Genomic DNA, 7,932 nt, shown 5'->3' on the forward strand with positions numbered 1-7,932 from the left:
TATTAAATACTTACTATAATTAATATATGAGATGTGTTGATCTTCCTAAATATATGAAAAATAAAACTCCGAGATATATAGTAAATAAAACTCTAAATATATGGTAAGTCTTTTAAACATGACTTTTATACATACTCCATATATATTGCATACATAACCAGGATAGTTTTTACATTATGAATGAATACTCAATAAACATAACTATGTGCCAATGGTGGAACTATTTAAAAATATTGTTTAAATTTTTTACCCTCCATTAAAAGCTTATGTTTTAGACAAAATCGTCTTTTCACTATTTTTTTTAATATTTGAGTTGAAAATTAATTAAACATGTATAGTAAAATCTTTTCGTATTAGAAGTTATCAGAATTAATGGCAACTAATCATTTTCCATTAGTTTAAGAGTTCTAAATCAACTATATTTGATTTTAAGAAGATTTGAAAATTTTAAAAATAATTATAAAAACATCAGAATAAGAAAAAAATTAAAAAGTACTAAGTTTTTAAAAGTTTTAAGTATGTAAGAAATATGTAATCAATGATTTTGTAAGGATTTGACTTTAAAATTAAGAAAAGATTTTAAATATAGAAAAATTAAAAAAAGAAAAAAGAAAAAATAACTGTACTGCAAATATGGTTCTAGTTGATACGTCTCTTTTATTCTCTAGCAACAAGGGAAAGAGGTATTGCATAACAAACGCAAAACTGATGGTTTATCAACCACTTGAAACTCTGATGGTAAAATATATGTGTGCTTACACTAAAATATATGTTTATATTTACATTATTATATTAAAGTGAGAAAGATTTTGAAAAGTGATTTGAACTTTTTGCCCTTCATTAAAACACTCCATAATAGATAAAATTATCTTTTCACTATTTTCTCAAATTAGTAGTTAATTATTTTAATAATATTAATTATAATAGAATCTTAAAATATATATGGAAAGAAAAAAAATAAGATTCCTAAAATATATGGTAATAAATAAATATTACGGTTAGAAAAATTAGAGAAAAAAAATTACTCAAAAGACCACTATCTATAATTTACAAGTACTAAATTCTTGAAAAGAAATAAAAGAGGAAATAGGAATAACCAGGTAATTTTCCTTATTACTAACAAAAAAAAAAAACAATGTATCTGTGTTTCGAAGAAAAAAATATAAAAAGACGAAAAGCAATTTTCCTTTTAAGGAAACAAAAGCACCCATGCATCTGTGGTTCGAGGGAAAAAATAGGAGAAAGAAAAAAGAGTAATTTTCCTTATAATTACTTTCTCCGTTTCAAAATAGTTGATCTGATATTTATCTTAAAAAGTATTTATTAAAAATTTATTTTACTAAAATTAGACTTATTAATTATTGTTGTTGGAATTCTTACTCTTTTAAAATTGGTGGTTATTTATGATGGTGGGGGAATATAAATTTACCATATTTAGATAATTTGAAAAGATTTTGAATTTTTATAAATTGACAATCCTTCTACAATAATACAATAGCATCTTCAATGAACATATAAAACAAAATTAGTATTTACTTCTGATCTTAGTTCATTCTTTATTGTTTGCTTTACAATTATTTTTTACGACAGAAAATATTTTTGTAATATTTAATTTACTTTGAGGTGCATTAATTTTGTAGGTATCTTAAAGATGGATGATGATGAGAATATATACAGATAGTTGATGATCTAGATTTTAAAAGGTGATTAATTTTGCTTGACAATTTTTAGTTTTGAATGATATAAATTATTATAGATATTCATTCTTATTCTTTTCATGTGAAATACATTGACTTCTCCTTATAACAATGTGACAAAGAGACACATCAAGAGACAAAGAAGAGAATGAGGGAACATTTTTTTTTAATATTCACGGTACGAACAAGTTGATAAGCGTTTCTTCAAAAGTATTCATGAATGAAGTAAAAATTTAAGGTATGATACAATTCTTGGGTCTATTTGATAGGATATACGAAGCACGAGGTTTAACTAAATTAAACTCACCTTTTGAGATGGTTTTTTTTATGGTAATAATATTCTGAAGGGTGGAACCGAGAATATTCATTATTATATGGAAATAACTTCTCTTTTGGTTAAATTTTTCGATCTCATATGTATTTAACATTACTTGAATTAAGAAGTAGTAGTTGCTAGTTGTTGTCAACAAGATAAGTTACAAATGTTAGGCATTATGCTTTGGTTTTTGTTAAATATGTGTTAGCATTAAAATCGTGTGAATTTCAAGCTCTTGGAATGTTGATTTTAATTTATACATTTCTTTTTGTTAATTTGTGTAGCTGAAAATTGAATCATTATTTGAATGAAATTAAATTTAAAGTTCTACATGTGAATTAATTAATTTTTTTTTTTTGGTGGAATGTCATCAAAGTTCATCTAGACCTCTCCAAAGATTTACTTTGTTCCTCTCAAAATAAGTGTCATCTTGAAAAAAACACATCCATTAAAACATACATTAATATATAGTTTATTAACTATTCCTATTTAGTAAATGTTTCTTGAAAATGGACCACCATTAAGAAGTAGAGTTTATGAGAATAGTTGAAAGGAAGAGTTCTAAGATTTAAATATTAAAGTGTAATAATACATATCTTTATTAATTATTTGTTACACGACCCTTTAATTTAAATGAAATCAATTAAAGTTATAAAAAATAAATTTTTATCCTTACCTATTTGTTAGAGATTAAAACTCATAATATTTAACATTTTAAAATTGATAAAGTTTTACCTTATTTATATAATTTTCTAATTTGAATTGTATAAAATAATTATAATTACTTATCTTTCTCCAGGAATTCAAACATAAAATGTAAAAAATACTTATTTTAATGAGACATCTTTTTTCCTTAGTTCATTGTTCTCCTATCGATTGTTTAGAAATTTACACACCTTTATTTAATCTTTATTCTATAAATCAAAACTATTTTTCAAACAATTGATGTGATTTTTAAAAATTAGTGTATGATTATTAATTACATGCACACATTACAATGAATTAAAGGTGATGGCCTACGACAAAATAATATCGATACTAATTATTTATTTGTTGTCCTGATCAGGTTTGTAAAGTTTGTATCTTTAGTTTTATTTTGTATCTTTTGTTCCACTTGTGATGATCTAAGAGTTTTAATTTGCTCATATGTGAAAACTCTTATTTATCTTCTATATAAAATCTTTATGACTGTAAAATGTTGATATATCAAGACGTATTGATCATTAAATTAATTGAGTATAATTTAAATTTTTGGATTTGAATTTATTTAGACACAGAGTCACTTTTGTTAGAGAGCGTTTTCTCTTCTGATGTGGACCTTTCGATATGAACTCAAATTTAATTAGGACGATTGAAGATGCATTAATTCTATTATTTCCTAAAGAATCATGTTTTCAAGTTAGTTAAATTAACTATATTTTGATGGCACGTAAGTAGTGGTACAATTTTAAATTGACAAAAGAAGATATGAATTCTGAATTATTTATACTTTTGGGAGTGAAAGATATAAAAACTTAAGAATTCATATTAAGAAAACAATATGAGAAGTCTCTCATATCATAAAAATTTTTATTGTTGCATTATAATTCTAAAATATGGTATTGAATTTACAAACAAAAGATTAAATTTTTTTTTTCATTAGTGAAATTAAAGAATAAAATATTATAATTTATTTAAAATTAATTACTATTTTTCAATAGTTTATTCGTCTTTTATGTATTTTTTTACTGATTGATTTATTTTACCATTTAAAAATTAAAAGAGAGAGAGAGAGAAAGAGAGAGAGAGGAAATTGTAATTGACAAAAGTAAAAATATTAATAGCTTTATTTGGAACTTCTAAAAGTTTAAAAATATTTTAATTTTTTAAGAGCTCATATTTTTTTATATTTATTTTTAATTTAAATATATTATTTAATGTATTTACGGTCAAACCTCTCTATAGTTGCAATATTTGTCCAAAAACTTCATTGTTACAATAGAAAGATGCTGCTATGCAAATATAGTAGCGTTTGATATTTAAATCTCATTTAATTGTTACTAATAAAAATATGAAAATTATTAACCAATTTAACAAAAATAATAGCGGAACAAGGAGGTTCCAAATATATTTTTAAGGTTTTTTTCCTTCTTACCTTGTAATTGTCCGAATCTCTACTCCCAAGTGATTTCTCATATGTTTAAAAATTATTAGTTTAATGATGATTATCATTAATATTTTATTTTATACAATACATAATATATTTTTATAAAATATAAATATTTGAATATATTATTATAGAGAGGTAATTTTATAAATAATGTATCACTATAATAATATATTTTATAAAATATAAATATTTGAATAAATTATTATAGAGAGGTAATTTACAAAGAATGTACCACTATAATAAACGTCATTGTTGTTATAGGTAGAATGTCATTATAGAAAAGTAACATAGAACATGAAATCGATTACACAAAAAATCAGGTCGCTATAGTAAAATACCGTTATAATGGCAGGTTATTATAGAGAGGTCTGACCGTATATATATTTTTAAAGTTGTATATTCATTAATTTGAATATAATGAGTTTGTTCTTTGCATACATGCAGCTTTCTTCTTTAACATTAAATACAAGTGCAACACACGTATTATAGACTAGTTATATTAAAAGTGTGAAGGACATTAGAAATGTCGTTTGAACTTTTTGTCCTTCATTAAAAGTCTTCGTAATAGACAAAATCGTTTTTTCCAAAATCGTCTTTTCACCTTTTTATTCAATTATTTATTAAATTAAGGAGTCATAAAATACATGGGAAGAATCCTAATAAAATAAATATATGAAAAGAAATGAAAATCCTAAAATATATGAATTTTAAGATATATGAGAAGAAATTAAAAGTCAAGAGTCTTAAAATATATGGAAATAAATTAAAAGTTAAGAGTCCCAAAATATATGAGAAGAAATTATGAGTACTTAAATATATCTTTGCAATAAAAAATATAGTCTTTTCACCCTTTTCTCAAATTATTATTAGATTATATTTATATTAATCATAAATTGAATTAATTATAATTATGTACAAACCATAATAATATATGGACTTTTAGACCTATATGGACACAATATTTCAATAATCAATTGTCGGATCCGTTTCCTGCTAAAACTATTTTTTTTTTTGTGTGTTGTGTAAATAATTAAGGAAAGTTAGTAAAAAGAAAACAAATTGAGCTCCAATGAAATACTATTTCAAGTTATTATTAATTACTAGATTAGTGTACGTGCTATACAGTGTGTTTCGTGTCAATTAATAAAATATAAATAAAAAAATAAAAAAAATTTAGAATTGCAATTAGTGTCAGTTGTATAGTTAACTTTAAACTAAGAAAAAAATTCTACACTTTTGAACTTTAAAGCTTATCATTTCAATTTTATGACCATATTTACTTGTAGTGGACTCTATCATTAGATAAAGATGAAGAATTGAAACTAAAAGTACCACAATTTTTTTTTTTTTTATATAAATATGATTATGACGAAAAAAGTATTAACTTATATATATTATTTGTCAAATCTTCAATTATTAAAAAACTTAATAGTATAAATAGGACGAATATGAATGAATATAAAGTTACGAAAAACATTTTTTTAAATGCATTTATTTTTTGATGTGAAATCTCAATCACATATTTCACGTGAATTTTTATTTACATGCGCTCATCTAAATAAGAAAATTGAAGAACCAATCAATAATAACTTATGTAAAAAGCTTAATAAACAAAAATCAATTTTCTTGAAAAACACACCATAATAACTTATTATTGTAAACTTCACAAATAGATTGAAGTTTCAGAAAACTTACCTTAAATCAACCTAACGTACCAATTAATAATTATAAAGTATAGATATAAATACCTCTCAGCAATTAGGATTGTCTTCAAGAATACACCATAATAACTTATTATCGTAAACTTCATAAACATGCTAAAATTTTAGAAAACTTACCTCAACTCAACCTGGCACATCAATTAAAAATTAATAACTATAAAGTGTAGATAAAATTAATAGCCTCTACACATTACAATAGCTAAGAAACATACACAAAATTTTGTTTATTCTGTAAGAAGAAAAATACGTAGGCTAAGAATTAATGCAATATAAAAAAGTAAGCGTGCCAATTTAGTTTATTGTCACGCCATACACATACACACATATATATAAAATCAAAATCAAAATAAAAATAAGAAGAAAAAGTAGATGTAGCACAATAAAAAAATAGGTATGTTACTTAAATAATATTGTAGAAATTCTTTTTTATATATGGTAAATTTTAATTAATTTAGAAGTTTTAAGTATTATAATTTTTTAACTAAATGAAATTACCCCAAAAAAGTCCAAACTTTTAGGATTTTTCATATAACGTGAACATACTAATAGCCTTTTCTTTTCCTTTAATATTCTAACAATCTAATTTTAGTGGAAAATCGAAAAAAAAAAAACTAACGCATGAGCCATATTTTTTTTCTTTTCCTTTAATATCGTAGCAATCAAATTTTGGTAGTCATATTTCATTTTTCTTTTCCTTTAATATTACAACAATCAAATTTTGGTGAAAAATTGAAAAACGAAAAAATAACGCATGAGTAATAGTATTTCTTTTCCTTATATTAATTGTTAATAAATAAAGTTGTTATTAAATTTTATTACTACTTTTTAGTTTTGATGGAAATTATGATAATTTTTTTCTAATCATATTTTCTAAGACTCTTTTTGATGTACACAAGGAAAAAGAAAACTTATCGATATTAGTTCTCTGTATATTTTTTTCTAACCATTTTTAGGACTTCTTAATTTTAAATATTATAAATATGATGATATATTAATTGAAAAAAATAAGTGAAAAGTCGATTTTGTCCATTGCAAAAGTTTTGAATGAAGGGCAAAAAGTTCAAATTATTTTCTAAAGGTCTTCACACTTTTAATATATTATAAATATAGATTATACATTATAGATGTAATTAGTACTATTTTTTTCAAATATATAAAAACTGAAAATATGGAAAATATAGAAAAGAAATTGGTGTTTGACTTGAGGAAGACGTTGGTGAATGAATCATTATTGGAGCAGGATACATGAGTCGATAGTATAAGAGATCTCTCCGTCAACTGGAATTATTGTGTCTTTGGGGTCTGTCGGAGACGGTCTTTCTACCTTCATAGGTAGGGGTATGACTGTGTACACACTATCCTTCCGAAATGCTACTTGTGGATTATGCTGGCTTCTTGTTGTTGTTAATCTTTTGTGTGGACAATCTACTTATAAGGTGCGATGATTCTTATCCACCTAATCTGTAGAGTTCAATAATGAATTAAAATACATGCACTAGCATTTGATCTTATAGCATTTATTGTCCTTTTAAAGATTTTCAATTTCTATTCTTTTATGGGGTATGCGATTTGGTTTAGCTACACAAAGTAATCTTGAAATCTCATAATAAAAGATTGGTTCTGAGGTGTTACAACATTTGACTCTTATTTTTCTGCCATAGTAGACTCATTACATTAGGATATAATGTGTGTACTTTTCTTGCTATTATTATTAATTGTATTTTGAAAGTGGAAGTAATGATAGTTAGTGTCACCCCAGTATTAAGTTGCATCCAAAATTTTGAATTTGCAAGGTGGTGATAGACTCATTGTATTTGGTTATTTCTAAACAATTACGTTAATTTTATATATTTTTTGGTTTTATTAAAAATATTTGTACCTTGCGTCCTGTTTTTGATGAGTTGGACTCAATTGATACTCATGTGTTGTTCCTTGTTCTCATGTTTCCATTGATCTATGTTACTACACCGTCTTACTATTCTTTTCAAATTATATACTTTTGTTGCTAAAATATTATCCTCTTTTGCAGAGAGGAGGTAGCAGTGCAGA

The 7,932-nt window shown here is 23.9% G+C and overlaps 2 non-coding genes across 2 annotated transcripts; both read left to right on the plus strand.

The window, feature by feature from the left end:
* The first annotated feature begins 7,314 nt into the window (after positions 1–7,314).
* Positions 7,315–7,395, plus strand: LOC124897461. Its single transcript, XR_007054179.1, has one exon. It is a non-coding gene; the product is annotated as a small nucleolar RNA Z195/SNORD33/SNORD32 family (small nucleolar RNA).
* A 218-nt stretch (positions 7,396–7,613) lies between these two features.
* On the plus strand, positions 7,614–7,708 carry LOC124897495. The gene has a single exon (XR_007054211.1). It is a non-coding gene; the product is annotated as a small nucleolar RNA U31b (small nucleolar RNA).
* Positions 7,709–7,932: the final 224 nt, after the last annotated feature.

The sequence above is a fragment of the Capsicum annuum genome, chromosome 3 (assembly GCF_002878395.1).
Source record: "Capsicum annuum cultivar UCD-10X-F1 chromosome 3, UCD10Xv1.1, whole genome shotgun sequence".
Taxonomy (NCBI): Eukaryota; Viridiplantae; Streptophyta; class Magnoliopsida; order Solanales; family Solanaceae; genus Capsicum; species Capsicum annuum.